At 48.9% G+C, this 19,628-nt stretch overlaps 1 long non-coding RNA gene and 3 pseudogenes across 1 annotated transcript; all 4 read left to right on the forward strand.

The window, feature by feature from the left end:
* Positions 1–2,087: 2,087 nt before the first annotated feature.
* On the forward strand, positions 2,088–2,263 carry LOC144150338 (U2 spliceosomal RNA; annotated as a pseudogene).
* Positions 2,264–3,933: 1,670 nt separating this feature from the next.
* On the forward strand, positions 3,934–5,466 carry LOC144149586 (uncharacterized). Its single transcript, XR_013318336.1, has 3 exons — positions 3,934–4,063; positions 4,461–4,556; positions 5,451–5,466. It is a non-coding gene; the product is annotated as an uncharacterized LOC144149586 (long non-coding RNA).
* Positions 5,467–12,746: 7,280 nt separating this feature from the next.
* Positions 12,747–12,916, forward strand: LOC144150323 (U2 spliceosomal RNA; annotated as a pseudogene).
* Positions 12,917–19,386: 6,470 nt separating this feature from the next.
* On the forward strand, positions 19,387–19,558 carry LOC144150322 (U2 spliceosomal RNA; annotated as a pseudogene).
* The last annotated feature ends 70 nt before the right edge of the window (positions 19,559–19,628 follow it).

The following is a 19,628-nucleotide window of genomic DNA, read 5'->3' on the forward strand; positions in this document are numbered from 1 at the left end:
GTGTATCCCATGAATATCTATATGCGACCTTAGAAGCCTACGGGTTTCCGAAGGCTTTCATAACCCTTCTTAGAGCAGTGTATCAAGGTATATGCAGCGACTTGGTAATTAACGGCCTCATCCAAGGTGAAATCAAGGTACAGCGAGGAGTAAGGCAGGGATGTCCTTTATCGCCTATGCTCTTTGTTCTGTGCATTGATCCCTTCGTGCGACGGGTGGCGGGTAACCCCAGAATCCAGGGCCTGCCCATCCCAGGGCTGGGCTCGGTAAGGGTTTCTGCTTACGCCGATGATGTCTCAGTCTTTGTTAGGAATGTAGAAAGTGTAGCGGAGGTTGTTAGAGACTTCGACTTGTATGCCCAACTTTCTGGGGCAAAGCTCAATGTGGTAAAGGTTACGGTTCTCCCAATTGGAACCAAAGAAGTATAATTGCCACCTGATTTTCGTGTTGTGTCAGCTGTACGGTGTCTCGGGTTACACTTTAACCAAAGGGGCATTGATACAAACCAGTTCAGAGATATAGTTGACGAAGTCGAACATGAGATTGACCGAGCCAAGACGTTCCATTTTTCACTAAACGAAAAAGTGTATCTTATCAAGTGTATACTCGTTCCAAAGTTCTTGTACGCTGCCCGGATGATGCCTCCGCAGGGCCAGACGACACAGAGACTCACAAGGGCAGTCTTTGGGTTTTTCTGGGAGGATGGTACGGAAAGACTAGCTAGGGATGCAGTTAGATTTCCGAGGCGTCTGGGGGGCATGGGTATCCCGTGTTTAGAGACAATGGGGAAGCTCCTGGCGTTGAGAACACTGTTAAGCATCATGGAAGACGTGAATGCCCCTGAGCGGGTGTTAGCGTTGTAGTTCCTCGGCCCGTCGAGGCGGCTGCTGGCCCCGCACTTAACCGGTAATCTTTACCCTAGTGCGGGAGTCGTTCCGCCGGTGTACAAGGGCGTTGTAGGGTTGTACCAAGTACTTTTAGTTCTGATCCCACAGTGGACATCAAAGGTACCCAGCCCTCACGGCTATGTGAACAGTTAGCTGTTCGCAGAGCAGCCCACCGGGTAGACCCACCGCATTTTCCGTGGAGGGCCCTGACGTCAGGGCACCTCCCGGAGTCTGCCATAGACGTGCAGTGGCAACGAGGATGGAGAATCCTTCCGACCAAAGACCGCCTGCAGAGGTGGGGCGTAACTGCTGACGCTGCTTGCCCCAACTGCGGGCGGCAAGAGATAGTGGATCACGCCGTAGCCAGTTGTGACGTGGCCAAGGCCTTTTGGAGGCTGGTCCACAGGGCGGCACCAGGGTTGAGAGTAGCCCAATATTACGCACGAAGCTCTTGCCCCCGAGACGCTTTCGGGAAGCTCTGCGTAGTTGTGGGGGAGTTTGTTTTATGGAGAAACCGCTGCAAAGCGGTTGCCCAGGAAAGGCGGTTACGGTTGCAGTGGCCCCTGCTTAGTCACTTTAGACGAGAGATCAGGGCAGTTCTGTCAGCCCAGCTATTTTGGCTGGGGGAAGCGGAGTTTCTGCGTCGATGGTCCTGCAACTACTTGGACGTGGCCGACGGGCGAGTACGAATCAAGTTTGACTTCCCCGATGTGGTTACATGAGACCTAAGCTTTAGGATGTCCTCGGGCGAGTCCGTATGTAGGCCTCTCCGGGCAAGGAGACTGACAGGCCGGTAGTGGGTCCCTGTAGCCGATAGTGGCTTATATTTTCTCTTGTTTGTGCACTCGTGTAGACGCAACGTACTTGGTAAATTTCAATGCCCCGGAGCTACCGGTAGTGGCATTATATGTATGTGACTTGCCACATTGAGTGTGTTCGTAGTATTGAGTAGGATGGTATCTTATGGCTGTAAGTGATTGATTACAGTCCAAGCAAAGCAGTTGTCGTGTCAGTGTAAGGGGCACAGCCCCGTGAAGAAACCCTTGTTGAAACCCCCGTGATTTGTTCTCTTGTCTGTGTGTTGCCGAGGATTGAATGAGACACGCGGTTGTGTTAGGTCATGATACATAAGTGTTTTCTTTGGGACATTCCCTTGAGTCAAGGGTGGCTTGAAGCCCATATATGTAAAGTGTTCACGTAGTAAATGAAGTTGTCCTTTCAGTATCTGTTCTTATCAGCTTAATATCTGATACGAGTCCTATTTGGACTCAAGATATTAAACTAATTTTTGCCACTTGGCGCCGTGAAGGGGCTTGCTCCTCCGGCGCTGCGGGTTGTCCCACCGTTGCACTGATGCCGGGTTCGGCCCAAGACCCCCTTCGCGGGGCCTGTAAACAAACCCAAAATGAGAAAACGAGCACTTTAGGGAAAGGCATTGAACGCTATGCATTGGATTTCATGTCTTCTTCTAGCGCTGAGTTCAAGTTTCTTGCATGATAGGCAGTAGGTTTCTGCAGCCTATCCGCACTGTAATGTTATGTTCTGCTGCTACTTTCGTGTGCCGCGGTGTTTTTGAAGTGCCATTCTCTTTTTTTTCGAGCCAATAAACAGAACAGTACAGTGGCGTCCAAAACAAGTGTGTGCGTGTATTCTGGAGCCTCCTAGCAGCGCGCAAAGTACCAAAAGAAACCTCAGTAAACACTACACGACGGCCGCAGTCGTGTCTTGATAAAATGCTGTGCTAAGTCCTATACGCGAAAACGATGTCTCTCTCTCTCTCTCACACAAACACACACACACACAAACGCACACAAGGGGGGGGGGGAGGTCCAACGCGCGCGCGGGGTTTACAGATCATGCAGAAAGCGCCAATGCTTGCACAACTGCCCGAGTTAATCGCTTCGTTTACGCCGCCCTTCATTTTAAGGTTTACACTGTAAACGAAGCGCTTTCAGCTCAACTTTACCGTGATCAAGAAAATCTGCTTGCCGCTGGCTACACCCGCTAATGTAATGTAACTATGCTACGTCCCGCCGTGTCTCTGCAGTGTTTTCGTGTTTTTTTTGTTTTTTTTTCATTGCAATCAGGGTCAGCTAGGCACCGAGGAAAGCGTGCGCGCGTACTCTGAAGCCTCCTAGCAGCGCGCAAAGTAAACACAAAACTGAGCCAAGAAGACATTGCAGTGCTACCGTCTCAGGGGACGTGCGCTGCGTCTCATGTTCTCGATACGCAAACACGTACCCGCCAGCGCTCGCGCGTTCCACAGACCAAGCAAGAAACGCAAATGCTGGAGGAGTTAACTGCATAATTGTTTCGTTGATTTTGGCATTGAAGTCGCTCTCCTCTGCACAAGCAGTGGTGCGCGCACCCGTCATGTGTACAAGTGGCGCGCGAGGCATTTTCAAAGCGCCGAAAAGAGTTGTGCCGCGCCTCCGGCAGATGGCGACAGGGTGAAGCGCACCGCTCTGCAGGCGTCCAGCCCTCGCCAATCGTTCCCCCGCAGTGTGTTGGTGGACGCGTAAGTCGGATCTCTGCAACGGCTGCCCCAATCGCGCCATGCAACTAGAAGAAACGCGCTCCCTGACTGTGCACTTTTGCTTCCGCCGCGACCGAGTTGTTCGAGCCGCGTCTGCCATCGTCGTTTCGTTGCAACGCGACTGCTAACACCCGGCGACAATGCAGGCCACTCGTCTACATCCTCCATCGTCGTTTCCTTGCAACGCGAGTGCTAACACCCGGCGACACTGCAGGCCGCTCGTCTACATCGGAGCGGCTAAAAGGAGGAAAGAAATCCTTGGGTCACGTGATCAAAACGTGACGTCACTGGGCTTGTTTTTGAGCGCCTAGGGACAACGCCGAAGTAGTCGCAGCATTTCCCTGGGTCCTTCCCGAGTGAACGATTTGCGCTGTCAGTACCCAGCGTGTCAGTGTCAGTTTGTGTTGATTGCTATCAAATGAAGCTGCAAATGCGTGAATATACCGTGAATGCTAGTATTGGTGCGATATTCCTATCCAATCAGGTGTATTTCTTACCTACACTCTATGACTACTACCACATTTCAAGAGACTTGCAGCCTGAGCTCAGCGTAGATCAGCCATGGCGGTCTCTGGCGTTTGCTGTCACAGACGCGGAAGAGCGGAAAAGAGGGCATCTATGCGCTCATTTTCCCAGCAAGGTCAGTAACGTCGTTATTTTATGTTTGTTGTAGTTTTTGTGTTTATACCACTGTACTGTGTACCTAAAGCTGCGTGAATTCTTGTTTGCATGGCCGCCTCGGCCTCCTAGCTGTCATTCTCGTTCCCGATAGTATTTTGACAATGGATGTTTAATCTTGAATTCAAATTTAGCGTGCGCTGCATACTTGGACGAGGAAGAGACAATGAAAAAAGACAAACCAGACGTTGTCCCGCAAACCAACACCTGCTTCGTGTAGCCAACGTGCCTGTGGTTTGTCTTTTCCCAGTCCTTGTTTCTCCAAGTATGCAGCATACGCTAAATTCAAATTACGATGCTATGTCCCCACACACTCCGGCCGCAGTTTCAGGCGTTTCACTGTTGTTCCTTTTGTGTAGGAGCCCATAACATTGCTCAAGTTTGAACGAACCGGTGGCGTGTACTCCCCGAAGCGCAGTCCTGGTGTGAGGTGCAGTTGGTGCAGTGCCTCGAACGTAAGTATGCATGTGTTTGATAGCGTTAATCTCGCGAGTATGTCGTGTGCACGCATCAGAGTTCTAGCTCTTCGGGCAGTTAAGTTGCGTTGCGGGAGATGAATGGAAAACGTCGCTTCTGTACAGAGATCGTAAGGATATCGCGTCCGAAGGGAAAAACAAAAGCGTGAAATCGTGAGCCAAAAAAGACAGAAGAGGGAGAGAGAAAGGATAGACCAAATGACAGCGGCCGAATCAGATCGTCCAAGGGGCTGTGAAGGTTACGCGGCATTTTGTGCCCTTTATGAGGAGGCACCAGGAGCAGCTGTCAGTAAAGTGTACATTGAAGGTGAATGGAAGAAGCTGCATATGGGACAAATAGGATGTGGCAGGGCATAAAGCCACTGAAAATTTGAAAGCACACAAATAACGCGTACAGGCAGGAGGGACACACCACAGCCTCGTCAAACAAAGGGTGGCACCCACACTTTTTATCACGTGCAGGAAGATTCGCTCCCGTTGATTTCGTTACCGTAAACAAGTGCTCTCTGAGATGGACGCTTACACAGCGTCCTGTCTGGCCCACATACACGGACTTACATGACAACGGAATTCTGTAAACCATGCCAATCGTACAATGAACTAAAGGCTGCGCAAGGTAAACACTGCACTCCTTCCTCCCTTTACTTGAATAATCCTTGTTGTTAACAATGCGGCAGAGATTGCCCACTTCTGCTTTTGCAGAAAACAACACAGGACAATGCGCTGTATGTGTGTTCTTTTTCTTGTAGTGGGTTGTCCTGTGTGGTCTTATTCCACGTCGCCATCTTTTACGCATTTTGTTTTTCAAAGATGTATTATTAGCCTACCCAATTTTCAGTTGTGCTGACACAGCATTTAATCCTGTTCCTGCAGCATCTGCATAGGAGGGGGCTTCCAGTGGAAAAAAAGAAGTGCTTGGGCTTGGCCCCTACGATGTTGGTGCAGGGCCTGGAGAGCAAGGCTTGGTCTACATCCTTTCTGGGTACCCATGGAAAGCAGGTGAATGCCTCCACAAGTGGGTCGTTTTGTGGTACACTCGAAATTAGCCGCAGACAGACTGCGTCTGCTCGCAGACCACCCTGGTAGTATGACAACCAAATATGTAGCTGTGTCCTAGTTACTGATGGGAAGACTTGACAAAAAATCAACTGCCCATCTGTTGAAACGACAAAAATGGGGGATGTGAAGCTTTCCGAAACCAAGTCCAACACCAAATTAACCAGCCCAGTACTGAACACCTGTTTCTTATTGGGACGGTCTGATGCACTGCACTTGTGCTCTCTAGAGCTTTACTGATGCAGGCAATCCATGACCTTCCGTAGTGTACAACCATTGTCGTTAGATGGAGGTGTACATTTCCTGTGTAATTTTCCACTTCTATGCAAATCCAGATTGCTTCGACTGTGCTGGAATGGCGCAATGGGATAGATGTCAGCTTCATAACATGAGGGACCCAGGTTCAATTCAGATGACGGGAAGCGTTTTAATGTTTTTTCACTTCACCCACGATCGTCATCATTAGAAAAAGTTGGCTTTCTGCAGTGCATTTTGGGTGGACTACAGACACATCAGGGAGAGGCTGGAAGCTTCACTTTCGTAAATGAAACTGTACCAAGTACAGTATGTGCGTGAAGCTTAAGCATTGTACATGAGCCAAGCCAGGGAGGAGTGGTTATAGGTTAAATCCTTGTAAGGAAAGATCATAAAAAGTTCAATGTAAATCACTGAGCTTGCAAACTTGTCAAATATAAACTTGACACTTTATTGTACCAGTCTTTCATGCTCAGCTGAGGAATGGTGGACAGATGAGGGCAACAACTGGCAGAAAGGGTCATTAGCTTGCAGTTCATTTGTCTATGTAAATATTCTAAAAAAGTACTGGTATGAAATTTTCGTGTTACATTTTTCCCATTTCTATGCGTGCCTACCAGCCCAGGAATCATAGAATGGAACATTAGATAGTCGACCTCAGGATATATAATTATTTTGAGCCCTGTTTATTCGTGTCAGTTTTGTCTTGGACAGAACGAACACCAAGGCGGCCGCCATGAGAGAATGGCACTCTTGATGTCGCTGTTCTCATTGCATCATGTTCAGACTAGATGCGTGCCCTAGAGTGGCCCAAGCTGGCCATGGCCGCACGCGTCTGGGCTGCATGATATCAGTCCCAAAACTGTGACATGATTCACAAGGCAGTTCAGCGTGCACCATCAGCAGCCAGTGTGTTGGCTAATTAACTGGAGCCCTAATGTCGGCATTTTGGGGCGAACTGCATGGCGAGGCACTCCATGTATCTTGCTTATGCCAGTGTCGAAAGGGTATTCATTCGGAGCTTTCTTGTGCATGCAAGTATTAAAATTGATTTAAAATATGTTATACTGAATGGTTGCTACTAAAATCTGCAGCTACAAAGGTAACTTTTTGCATAGTTATCTCAGCTTTGATATTTCAAGTACTCCTTTAAGTAGAGCCTAATCATGCATGAACGTTTATTGTGGTGCTACTCCTTTAAGGTATTTTTTACTTGTTTTAAGCTGACTTGTTTTTAATTTGGAGTTAAGAGAGACCGTTACATTCTGGCCGCCCGGCCGCCCATTTCTGGCCATTAGTATTTCTGAGTTGTTCTTCAAAACAGTTTTTGCTCGGCACTTCTTTGAAATGTCGAGGACACCTGACTGAACTTAGTCGTGATTAATGCATTAGCGTGCAAAGGTGAAGCAATCTCCACCCTTGCACTCACCTGGTAGAGCATCATCCTTACATCACAAAAAGGCTTTGTTTTGCCAAATCTTTGCCACTTCATACCACTATAGAATTGGCTGCCAACATAGGGGTGCTCTCCAGCTGAATCAGCCTTAGGTGTCACAGTAGTGAGAGTAAGAACTTTAAAATAATGTTAGAAATAAGCACAATACAATAGCTTTTTTTTTGTAACTGTTAACAGGTCGACCAACCTCATTGCGACTGTAGGATGTGACTTGTTCGTAGAAGTGCAAAATCAGAAAAATAGAGACGAGCAAGTAAGTCATTGTTGTACAACAGCTTCTGCGACACCCTAGTTAAGCTGCCTGCATTTTACGTGCAAATAAAATTGTTTTCAAGATGTTTACAGTTTTTTTGCCCGGTTCAAAGAGACTCGTATACAAAATTTTGAAGAAAGCTGGAGTTGGCCGTGTTTTTGATTTGTATTAGGAAATGTGTGGAAATGTGCCATTTTATTATTTATTTTAAAATTTTTTAACTGCTACAAAAACGTTAATTTGTAGATGTAGCACCATGTATTTGGTGTTCTATGTTTATTTATTCAAGATACCCTTATGGCCCCACGGGCATTAATGAGGGGTGTGTTACCTGAGCAGATTAAACGAAGAATAATAACATAAGAGAATTCTGCCACGTGCGTACAAGAAAAAAAAATAAAGGAAAAAAGATACAGCAGAAACGTTAGTGTCCACACGCATATTAAAAAACATACACGCAAGCAACACAATAGTGTACTGTGTTTAAGCTGTTTGTTCATTTGAATTGTGAATGGGAGGCTCCTAAGGAAATATATGTAGTTCTTGACCAGTTTTCAAAATGCTATTTCTTTTTTACTTTTCAGTGACAGGGGTCTCAACAAGCATCTGGATGCACCTACAATGTTTGTGCTGAGCACCTCTGATATGTTGTCTTCTATGGCCGTGAAACTGGGAATAAATAAAACTAAAAACTGTCTCCTTCATTTGGTATATTCCTTTTACATTGTGCAGGAACGTGAAAAATAATGTGGAGAACAATACCCAAGCACTTGCACGTCATCGTCCCCTGGTCACTTATTCGTATTTATGCTGCAGTTTAAACGAACTGCCAGGTAGCCAACATTCACAACCAATTCAAGTTGTACCTCTCAAGCTGAAAAGTTATGACATTTGTCTGAGGAACATGTTAAAGGTCTTCACAAGAAGACATTATTAAAGATTGAGATGCTACACTGCAGGTTCACTTACAACATCAGGTTCTAAAGATTTTGAATATTTTAATACTGGCCTTCACATCTGCTCTTGAAACCTGTAGGTTGGAAGCAATCTAATGCTTGTCTTACATCGGTTACTACAAAGGGCTAGTGTCAAAGCAATCGAGCATCCTGCAATAACACAAAATTGTTTAGACTTAGAGCCACTAAATAAGCTACGCTACCATCTATTGCCAATAAATGTGCATTTTGGAATGACCACATCTGGAAACTGACTTGAAGGGGCAGTATCTTATCCTACGTTTCTTTTTAGTTTAAATGTGGCACACTGCGCAAGTAAAACTGCTATTGCGATAACTGTTCTCCCGGGTACACGCGCGGTTGTAGGAAATCTCGCAGCCGTGAACGGAATTTCTCTGATTTTCTCATCGTTCTTGAAAGAAGCAGAAACTTAAATGCAGAGGTAATTAAGTGTCGGAGAAATAATGAAGGAGACGTCCTCCAAATCTGATTATTGGTTGGCGCGGGCCAGCATAACACACAGAGGAGAAAGAAATTTTGAAGTTTTTTAAGAATAAAGGAACCAGCGCAGGACAAACTCGGGGCGACACCATGGACACGGTCAGACAGGCACGCTCCGCATTAAAAAAAATCGTTCAGCAAGACACCCGGAAAAATTGAAGTAATTACAAAAGGAAGCCTCAGTTCCAGCCGTTTCTTGCGTCGTCTGCTGCTAGACACTGGCTATCGCCTCCTCTTTTTAGAGGAGGCGATGCGCTGGCACTCAGCTTCTTACAGGGAATTCCCTAGGAGGCGACGCGCGAAGCCACATCAAGCCTGCTCGCTGCAACAACAAATTCCCTAAATGTCCCTAACTTTTGTCCCCAACTGACAGGGGTTTCAGGAGCCAATCAAAACGTGGAATAATTTCCTCCTTTTAGCCACATGCCGTCTACATAAGCAGCTGTCGCGCTGCGAGCCTGTTTTCACTTAGTGGTTTGCCCGCGTCCCAATCTCTGCGTTTGCATGTGCGTAAGTGTTTGCTTTGTACTATGGTGGTGTGTGATCATTATTTATGTATGGTGTGTTTTTGTTTCTTTTTTTGCTTTTGCCGTGTGTTTACTAGCGAGAAATGCGTGGTGCGGCTCGCTGCCGTATCTTGGGACGCGCCGCGTCTTTCCGCAATCGTGCGTAACTGTACTCGTTGAGCGAGCGCATTTCTGCTTGCGACAAGCTTTTTTGCTAATCGTTAGCGGTCGCCTGCGCGTTGAATGTACAGAGAACATACAAACGAGTGACCGCGTGCCCTGCGGTGAAGCTCGACACGTGGCGAAGGCCGCCGCGGGGCGAGTGCCGGCTGCCAATGTTTGGGCTCGCCTTGTGGCCACCGTTTTGCTCGTGTTGTGTTGCGCGTCGGAGACTAATTAGAAAGTTAATAACGCTATCGCTTCTCGGCCTTTTGACTAATATCAAATGTGTAGTGCGGGGCCAGCAGCCGCCTCGACGGGCCGAGGAAGTACAACGCTAACACCCGCTCAGGGGCATCCACGTCTTCCATGATGCTTAACAGTGTTCTCAACGCCAGGAGCTTCCCCATTGTCTCTAAACACGGGATATCTATGCCCCCCAGACGGCTCGGAAATCTAACTGCATCCCTAGCTAGTCTTTCCGTACCATCCTCCCAGAAAAACCCAAAGACTGCCCTTGTGAGTCTCTGTGTCGTCTGGCCCTGCGGAGGCATCATCCGGGCAGCGTACAAGAACTTTGGAACTAGTATACACTTGATAAGATACACTTTTTCGTTTAGTGAAAAATGCAACCTCCACGCACACGCGCACAATACTCCCGCACCCAAACAGTCGGCACTGCACACACCACACACCGCTTGTTCAGTTTGCCTATGCTTTAACTCCATGATGAGGCGAGCTCTTCCTCGGGGACCTCTGTGCCTTTTTCTTCTTCTTTGTTGCTTCTGCCAACGTGTCGTCGCTTGACCGTGTTCGCTTTGTTTCGCTGGTTGCCGTTGCTTCCATATCTGAGTCTTCACTAAGGTGGAGTATTGAGTAGGCTGGTATCTTATTGCTGTAAGTGATTGATTACAGTCCAGGCAAAGAAGTTGTCGTGTCAGTGTAAGGGGCACCAACAGACATACCCAGCTAGCATGTGTACATGACACTCGGTTCAATCCCCAACAATCCCAGTGAAACTCGGATACAACACCACTCACGGGTACTCTGACAATCGACAATGCACAAAAAAGAGTCTCATCCGGGGGGGCACCCCATATGATCTGCTCAAGTAGGCTCTGTTCTAAGATACACTTTGTTACGTAAAATAACAGGGGAAGGCGCTGGCTCACGTGCTGTCGCTTCCGGCTGGGGTCTTTAGTTCGCAGCGGTGCGGGAGGTAGTGAGTCCGAGGGCACTATCACGGTTGAGTTTGTCAGGTTCCCGTAACACCGCACCAGTTCAGGCTCTCTTTGCTGGCGGCTGAAGTTCTGACTTTGGTCCGTACATGTGGTGGGCCTCCTTGGTGAAGCCACAGCACTCCACGCACACGCGCACAATACTCCCGCACCCAAACAGTCGGCACTGCACACACCACACACCGCTTGTTCAGTTTGCCTACACTTTAACTCCATGATGAGGCGAGCTCTTCCTCGGGGACCTCTGTGCCTTTTTCTTCTTCTTTGTTGCTTCTGCCAACGTGTCGTCGCTTGACCGTGTTCGCTTTGTTTCGCAGGTTGCCGTTGCTTCCATATCTGAGTCTTCACTAAGGTGGAGTTCTTTATCGACTCCCTCCCAGTGAGGCCACTCGGGTGAGTTGGGAGCCTTTCCGTCTGCTCTTGGGTTGGTTACTTCCTTGGGTTCCGTGGTATCTGACTGTTTGTCTTTTTCTTTTTCGGGCTGAGGTGATGCCTCGAGGGGCTTGTTTTGACTGTTGGCAGCACCTACAGCTGGGACTGAGATGCTGTCGTTGTTGGCCGTGGGCTGCTGCGAGGGCGCGCTGGGAGAGTCACCTTTAGCATCACTCGGTCCCGTCTTCGTCAGTTGGTCTTCGTGTAGGGGGGGAAACTCGTTGTGACTGATGTCTGCCGTCTCGGACGAAGCGTGCGTAGCCTGTGATCCGCCTACTACCGAGCTGTAGAGCCGTGGTGTGTCGCAGCTTGTAGTGGCATGCGCCTGCCCACAGCGCCGGAAAGGCAGTTCGCAGGGCGTTTGATGTCCATATATACCGCATCTCTCGCACAGGACTGCAGTACAGTCCGCGCTAATGTGCCTCTCCTCCCTGCACCGGCGGCACACTCGCTTAATACCCGGGTAGTCGAAGACCACACGGTGGCCTCCGACACGAAGGTAGTTGGGCACTGGGTTCTCGTCTTTCATCCTAATGGTTATGTTGCGTACACCAGTAAGGACGGTCGGCTGGCCTTTGAAGGTGCCGTGACGAATTTCGGTGACGCTTCCGTGGGGCAGGAGAGCTCGAATGAGGGTCTCGTCTGTTACGCTTGAAGGCAGGAACAAGCAGGATACACTGGTTTTTGGTGGGCCAACGGGGATCAGGGGCACGACTTGGTTTCCTAGTCGGATGTTCTTAACTGCATGACCATTGTAACGGCTTGTCGTGAATTCACTGTTACTTGGTAATTCTTGCCTCCCATGTGCTGGACACAATAGATCTCTTGTAAGGTGACGATGGGGGAACGCCCTTGCTTGAATGATGCCGGTACCTTCTTAGTCACTAAGATGTTATTGATTACCTGGACCAGTGTGTCGCCTATCTCTATCCAACACTTTTTAAAAACCTCTGTCGGTAGCCCATCCGGCCCCGGTGCCGAACCCGTCTTCATATTCCTGACAACCTCGTGTAGTTCTGCGTTGGTCGTGCCCCCGGAGCTACCGGTAGTGGCATTATATGTATGTGACTTGCCACATTGAGTGTGTTTGTAGTATTGAGTAGGATGGTATCTTATTGCTGTAAGTGATTGATTACAGTCCTGGCAAAGCAGTTGTCGTGTCAGTGTAAGTGGCACAGCCCCGTGAAGAAACCCTTATTGAAACCCCCGTGATTTGTTCTCTTATCTGTGTTTTGCCGAGGATTGAATCAGACACGCGGTGGTGTTAGTTCATGATACATAAGTGTTTTCTTTGGGACATTCCCTTGAGTCAAGGGTGGCTTGAAGCCCATATATGTAAAGTGTTCACGTAGTAAATAAAGTTGTCCTTTCAGTATCTGTTCTTATCAGCTTAATATCTGATACGAGTCCTATTTGGACTCAAGATATTAAACTAATTTTTGCCACTTGGCGTCGTGAAGGGGCTTGCTCCTCCGGCGCCGCGGGTTGTCCCAGCGTTGCACTGATGCCGGGTTCGGCCCGAGACCCCCTTCGGGGGGCCTGTAAACAAACCCAAAATGAGAAAACGAGCACTTTAGGGAAATGCATTGAACGCTATGCATTGGATTTCATGTCTTCTTCAAGCGCTGAGTTCAAGTTTCTTGCATGATAGGCAGTAGGTTTCTGCAGCCTATCCGCACTGTAATGTTATGTTCTGCTGCTACTTTCGTGTGCCGCGGTGTTTTTGAAGTGCCATTCTCTTTTTTTTTCGAGCCAATAAACAGAACAGTACAGTGGCGTCCAAAACAAGTGTGTGCGTGTATTCTGGAGCCTCCTAGCAGCGCGCAAAGTACCAAAAGAAACCTCAGTAAACACTACACGACGGCCGCAGTCGTGTCTTGACAAAATGCTGTGCTAAGTCCTATACGCGAAAACGATGTCTCTCTCTCTCTCTCACACAAACACACACACACAAACGCACACAAGGGGGGGGGGGAGGTCCAACGCGCGCGCGGGGTTTACAGGTCATGCAGAAAGCGCCAATGCTTGCACAACTGCCCGAGTTAATCGCTTCGTTTACGCCGCCCTTCATTTTAAGTTTTACACTGTAAACGAAGCGCTTTCAGCTCAACTTTATCGTGATCAAGAAAATCTGCTTGCCGCTGGCTACACCCGCTAATGTAATGTAACTATGCTACGTCCCGCCGTGTCTCTCAGTGTTTTTCGTGTTTTTTTTGTTTTTTTTTTCATTGCAATCAGGGTCAGCTAGGCACCGAGGAAAGCGTGCGCGCGTACTCTGAAGCCTCCTAGCAGCGTGCAAAGTAAACACAACACTGAGCCAAGAAGACATTGCAGTGCTACCGTCTCAGGGGACGTGGGCTGCGTCTCATGTTCTCGATACGCAAACACGTACCCGCCAGCGCTCGCGCGTTCCACAGACCAAGCAAGAAACGCAAATGCTGGAGGAGTTAACTGCATAATTGTTTCGTTGATTTTGGCATTGAAGTCGCTCTCCTCTGCACAAGCAGTGGTGCGCGCACCCGTCATGTGTACAAGTGGCGCGCGAGGCATTTTCAAAGCGCCGAAAAGAGTTGTGCCGCGCCTCCGGCAGATGGCGACAGGGTGAAGCGCACCGCTCTGCAGCCGTCCTTCGGCGTCCAGCCCTCGCCAATCGTTCCCCCGCAGTGTGTTGGCGGACGCGTAAGTCGGATCTCTGCAACGGCTGCCCCAATCGCGCCATGCAACTAGAAGAAACGCGCTCCCTGACTGTGCACTTTTGCTTCCGCCGCGACCGAGTTGTTCGAGCCGCGTCTGCCATCGTCGTTTCCTTGCAACGCGAGTGCTAACACCCGGCGACACTGCAGGCCGCTCGTCTACATAAGCAGCTGTCGCGCTGCGAGCCTGTTTTCACTTAGTGGTTTGCCCGCGTCCCAATCTCTGCGTTTGCATGTGCGTAAGTGTTTGCTTTGTACTATGGTGGTGTGTGATCATTATTTATGTATGGTGTGTTTTTCTGTTTCTTTTTTTGCTTTTGCCGTGTGTTTACTAGCGAGAAATGCGTGGTGCGGCTCGCTGCCGTATCTTGGGACGCGCCGCGTCTTTCCGCAATCGTGCGTAACTGTACTCGTTGAGCGAGCGCATTTCTGCTTGCGACAAGCTTTTTTGCTAATCGCTAGCGGTCGCCTGCGCGTTGAATGTACAGAGAACATACAAACGAGTGACCGCGTGCCCTGCGGTGAAGCTCGACACGTGGCGAAGGCCGCCGCGGGGCGAGTGCCGGCTGCCAATGTTTGGGCTCGCCTTGTGGCCACCGTTTTGCTCGTGTTGTGTTGCGCGTCGGAGACTAATTAGAAAGTTAATAACGCTATCGCTTCTCGGCCTTTTGGCTAATATCAAATGTGTAGTGCGGGGCCAGCAGCCGCCTCGACGGGCCGAGGAAGTACAACCACGGCCAGGTCAGCTGGTATACCCCCCAGGTAACCGATAATTGCGCCACTGGCGCCAATTTGTCCCCTGGTGCTTGGTAGGCCACACTGTCTAACTAAAAGACAACAAAAAAATTACTGATGCTGCTATAGCAACGCTTTCGTTGATGCGCGAGGAGGAAACGCCGTGCCGCTTATCGTCTGCTATGGTCTGAGCGAGCGCGCCTGTCTTTGTGTGCCGCAAGCGTGAACAAACACCGCTTGCATTTTGCTTTTCTGATAGGGTTGCTGCTGCACATCTTGTTTTCGACAGCTTTCAGTTGCTAATTTGCTTGGACTCTCAGCACGTGCAGAAAACATTTGTTTGGATATATTTCTTAGCTGAATACGCGTGAGGCAGCACGCCCTGAAGCGTGGAATTTTGTTTGGGGCAGAAAAAGTAGTAGGCGGGAAATGTGCTTTATTCACTGATTTTATTAGCAACGTATGACAAGTGAAGTTCAATACATGCCACAAAAGCACATATATGTGTGTCTAGTATAGTAAGTACAAATGTCCGCATTCTCTGTCGGTTACACAAACATAACAGAAATCTTCGTACAATTCGTCGTATACAGAAAATTGCTGCAGAGGTCCCCGCGTTCATTTGCTGTACACAATAGAATTCTACAGAAACGATGTTTCATAAAAACACGCGTTTGTGAATAATAAAATTATTATTACGTGAGATGACCAGCTCATTTCGCCACCATTAACAACCGCTCCATATTCTTATTCTCGCAAACTTGCTAGCCCAAAAAACCCTTTATTGCTCGCGAATTTTCTGCGGAATTTCGCCATACGTCACACTTGGTAAATGGAACAAATACCACCATGGATATCAATAAACACGTAAAAGCGAAACAAATATTGAGAGTGCAAACAAGGTACAAAAAATGTGTCCTAGCACAGGTTGAAAAGCGAAGCGCCGCTCGGCCGTCGCGCAGGTAACTCGAACTTCTCGTAACACGGAATGCCAGCGGTCAGCTGCCACGTAAATAATTTTTGGGCTTCTTTCGTGCTAATAAGCAAACTGATCGTCGGAACGCTCTAAAGCCAAACCAGTTCGTCGAAGAAGCATTTAGGCACATTAGGCGAACATAATTTGCAAGCTTTTCTCTGTTGGAAAGAAAATGAAGAGCAACCACTCACCAAACCGATACCGAAGCGAAATTTCCGTCTGCGTGTCCGCTGGCATCAATCGGCTCATGAGAAACTGTCGACAAGTAGCTTCACATGCTTACAACAGTACGGACAAAAGCGTTGTACCAAACAAAAAGAAATTTACTGTAAAGCAACAGCAGAAGATGTTTCGGTCCGCACGGCAGCTTTTTTGATAAGGATAGCGCTTGCTTCTTCATAACTTTCTGCTGACCTGCATGCCGTCCGCTGGGAAGCCGAAAATTTTCGCTGTATTATTCCTTCCTGAGTTGTCGCACCGCACAGCATCGAAGCACGCGTTGTGTCCTTTTCTCAGTTTCTCTGACATTTTGAGCCCGTTCGCACTCGCAGACAACAAAATTTTCATCTTCAAGGCATACTACAAAACATCTACACGTGTACACAGTGAAAGCGGTAGGAGCAGACGGACAGGATGGCAGGAGAAGAGATAAGAGCGAAAGCGCCGCCCGTCGGCGAAACGAATGAAGCGACTAAATAAATAAATAGGGTGCCAAAAAACTAAACAGCCAAGTACACATTTTATTTCCACACACAATGGAATCACTTTACTTTATTGCTGGGTATGTTGAAAAAATAAAGCCACATATGCAAAGTTGCTGAATTTTCGCTTGGCTACCAGCGTCATGGCGGCACTTAATTTTGCGATACCGAAACTAGCCGAAGTTTCCGGCCCCTGGTACAACGCTAACACCCGCTCAGGGGCATCCACGTCTTCCATGATGCTTAACAGTGTTCTCAACGCCAGGAGCTTCCCCATTGTCTCTAAACACGGGATATCTATGCCCCCCAGACGGCTCGGAAATCTAACTGCATCCCTAGCTAGTCTTTCCGTACCATCCTCCCAGAAAAACCCAAAGACTGCCCTTGTGAGTCTCTGTGTCGTCTGGCCCTGCGGAGGCATCATCCGGGCAGCGTACAAGAACTTTGGAACTAGTATACACTTGATAAGATACACTTTTTCGTTTAGTGAAAAATGCAACCTCCACGCACACGCGCACAATACTCCCGCACCCAAACAGTCGGCACTGCACACACCACACACCGCTTGTTCAGTTTGCCTACGCTTTAACTCCATGATGAGGCGAGCTCTTCCTCGGGGACCTCTGTGCCTTTTTCTTCTTCTTTGTTGCTTCTGCCAACGTGTCGTCGCTTGACCGTGTTCGCTTTGTTTCGCAGGTTGCCGTTGCTTCCATATCTGAGTCTTCACTAAGGTGGAGTATTGAGTAGGATGGTATCTTATTGCTGTAAGTGATTGATTACAGTCCAGGCAAAGAAGTTGTCGTGTCAGTGTAAGGGGCACCAACAGACATACCCAGCTAGCATGTGTACATGACACTCGGTTCAATCCCCAACAATCCCAGTGAAACTCGGATACAACACCACTCACGGGTACTCTGACAATCGACAATGCACAAAAAAGAGTCTCATCCGGGGGGGCACCCCATATGATCTGCTCAAGTAGGCTCTGTTCTAAGATACACTTTGTTACGTAAAATAACAGGGGAAGGCGCTGGCTCACGTGCTGTCGCTTCCGGCTGGGGTCTTTAGTTCGCAGCGGTGCGGGAGGTAGTGAGTCCGAGGGCACTATCACGGTTGAGTTTGTCAGGTTCCCGTAACACCGCACCAGTTCAGGCTCTCTTTGCTGGCGGCTGAAGTTCTGACTTTGGTCCGTACATGTGGTGGGCCTCCTTGGTGAAGCCACAGCACTCCACGCACACGCGCACAATACTCCCGCACCCAAACAGTCGGCACTGCACACACCACACACCGCTTGTTCAGTTTGCCTACACTTTAACTCCATGATGAGGCGAGCTCTTCCTCGGGGACCTCTGTGCCTTTTTCTTCTTCTTTGTTGCTTCTGCCAACGTGTCGTCGCTTGACCGTGTTCGCTTTGTTTCGCAGGTTGCCGTTGCTTCCATATCTGAGTCTTCACTAAGGTGGAGTTCTTTATCGACTCCCTCCCAGTGAGGCCACTCGGGTGAGTTGGGAGCCTTTCCGTCTGCTCTTGGGTTGGTTACTTCCTTGGGTTCCGTGGTATCTGACTGTTTGTCTTTTTCTTTTTCGGGCTGAGGTGATGCCTCGAGGGGCTTGTTTTGACTGTTGGCAGCACCTACAGCTGGGACTGAGATGCTGTCGTTGTTGGCCGTGGGCTGCTGCGAGGGCGCGCTGGGAGAGTCACCTTTAGCATCACTCGGTCCCGTCTTCGTCAGTTGGTCTTCGTGTAGGGGGGGAAACTCGTTGTGACTGATGTCTGCCGTCTCGGACGAAGCGTGCGTAGCCTGTGATCCGCCTGCTACCGAGCTGTAGAGCCGTGGTGTGTCGCAGCTCGTAGTGGCATGCGCCTGCCCACAGCGCCGGAAAGGCAGTTCGCAGGGCGTTTGATGTCCATATATACCGCATCTCTCGCACAGGACTGCAGTACAGTCCGCGCTAATGTGCCTCTCCTCCCTGCACCGGCGGCACACTCGATTAATACCCGGGTAGTCGAAGACCACACGGTGGCCTCCGACACGAAGGTAGTTGGGCACTGGGTTCTCGTCTTTCATCCTAATGGTTATGTTGCGTACACCAGTAAGGACGGTCGGCTGGCCTTTGAAGGTGCCGTGACGAATTTCGGTGACGCTTCCGTGGGGCAGGAGAGCTCGAATGAGGGTCTCGTCTGTTACGGTTGAAGGCAGGAACAAGCAGGATACACTGGTTTTTGGTGGGCCAACGGGGATCAGGGGCACGACTTGGTTTCCTAGTCGGATGTTCTTAACTGCATGAGCGTTGTAACGGCTTGTCGTGAATTCACTGTTACTTGGTAATTCTTGCCTCCCATGTGCTGGACACAATAGATCTCTTGTAAGGTGACGATGGGGGAACGCCCTTGCTTGAATGATGCCGGTACCTTCTTAGTCACTAAGATGTTATTGATTACCTGGACCAGTGTGTCGCCTATCTCTATCCAACACTTTTTAAAAACCTCTGTCGGTAGCCCATCCGGCCCCGGTGCCGAACCCGTCTTCATATTCCTGACAACCTCGTGTAGTTCTGCGTTGGTCGTGCCCCCGGAGCTACCGGTAGTGGCATTATATGTATGTGACTTGCCACATTGAGTGTGTTTGTAGTATTGAGTAGGATGGTATCTTATTGCTGTAAGTGATTGATTACAGTCCAGGCAAAGCAGTTGTCGTGTCAGTGTAAGTGGCACAGCCCCGTGAAGAAACCCTTGTTGAAACCCCCGTGATTTGTTCTCTTATCCGTGTTTTGCCGAGGATTGAATCAGACACGCGGTGGTGTTAGTTCATGATACATAAGTGTTTTCTTTGGGACATTCCCTTGAGTCAAGGGTGGCTTGAAGCCCATATATGTAAAGTGTTCACGTAGTAAATAAATTTGTCCTTTCAGTATCTGTTCTTATCAGCTTAATATCTGATACGAGTCCTATTTGGACTCAAGATATTAAACTAATTTTTGCCACTTGGCGTCGTGAAGGGGCTTGCTCCTCCGGCGCCGCGGGTTGTCCCAGCGTTGCACTGATGCCGGGTTCGGCCCGAGACCCCCTTCGGGGGGCCTGTAAACAAACCCAAAATGAGAAAACGAGCACTTTAGGGAAATGCATTGAACGCTAT

This window comes from Haemaphysalis longicornis, unplaced genomic scaffold (genome assembly GCF_048455015.1).
Source record: "Haemaphysalis longicornis isolate Haplotype H1 unplaced genomic scaffold, Haemaphysalis longicornis Haplotype H1 scaffold_8, whole genome shotgun sequence".
In the NCBI taxonomy this organism is placed as follows: domain Eukaryota; kingdom Metazoa; phylum Arthropoda; class Arachnida; order Ixodida; family Ixodidae; genus Haemaphysalis; species Haemaphysalis longicornis.